Here is a 1,340-nt window from a genome sequence, read left to right on the forward strand (position 1 = left end):
CTTTGTTCTCTGTCTGCCTCAATTTTACACATCTCCAAATGCCGTTGTTCTCGTTCTTTTTCTGCCTCTATTTTACACATCTCCAACTGGAGAGTCTCTCGCCTAATTTGGGCTCTCTCTTCCACCTCCAGTTGGAACTGTGCTAAACGGACATCTCTCCTGGCATCACCATTTGACAGTGGGGAGAGTGGATCAAAACGGGACAATGTGGCTGGTGTTTTAGCCTCTCCCTCATTATCAGACACCAATGGTCTTACAGGAGCAGTAACATCCGCTACAGGGGGAGTAGGCTCAGGCAGCGGTAACACAAGCACCTGCTCTTCCAACAATACATTTAATACTAGCCGTTTCATCTCCGCCTTAACTAAACTCTGCGGAATCGATACTGAATAATGGTCAGCCAAGGTCATTAAATCAACTCTACGACATTTGTCAAAAACCTCCCACGAAGGGTTATCCAAAAAAGATTTCAAATCAAAAGTAGTCCTTTTACACTACTTCACAAGTGCCAAAGAAAATAGCAAACACTAATGCTACTTCAGCTATGACGCTCAACACTGAACTATACCACTACAACAATCTACATGAGCGGCATGGTTGTCAGTTATGACAGATCCCGGATGAGTTCCCCACTTATGTTACGAATCCCTTTTGGCCCGACAGTCTAGGGGGGATGGTAATGAGACCCGTAACATAACTCATGCAAATTATTATTGTGACAAAGTAAAAGTGTGAACGTAAATAACCACGACAACAGAAATCTACCGCCAAACTCCAGGTTTATTTATAAACACACGGTAATGGGGGGAGCAGGAAAAGGGGCTGAGCTGGACCCAAGGAAAGAAACAATAAGTATTAAAAACACCCCTAAGCTAGAGAGACTAACCTACTTTTAACAACAGCTAACTAACTAACCAAAAATACAGTGGGTGGTCCGCCCAGTTCTAACTAGTGTATTTAACAAAGTTCACCCACGGGTAGTGTTTGCCCATGGGCGACTTGTCTTGGTTTCCCCTTTTCCCACCAGCAACAAACAAACACCATAACCAAAAACAATACTCACAGGTGATGACAAAGTGCTATGAGGTGCTTAAACAAAAGAGAGGTTAAGACACAAAGGAGAGGAAACACAGAGACCTACAGACATGGCATTTACAGAGAGATTGAGCTCTAGAACAAACAAATGATGGGGTTTTTAAACCATGGAGAAGGAACTGTGATAGGTTAGGAAATAGGAGGAGATGTGTCTTCTGATTGATGATTGATTGTTGACTGATTGGGGAGTTATGATTTTCACCTGTGAGGGGAGAAGGAGAGAAAAGAAACACACACACAGGATA

Source organism: Oncorhynchus masou, chromosome 6, assembly GCF_036934945.1.
Source record: "Oncorhynchus masou masou isolate Uvic2021 chromosome 6, UVic_Omas_1.1, whole genome shotgun sequence".
In the NCBI taxonomy this organism is placed as follows: Eukaryota; Metazoa; Chordata; class Actinopteri; order Salmoniformes; family Salmonidae; genus Oncorhynchus; species Oncorhynchus masou.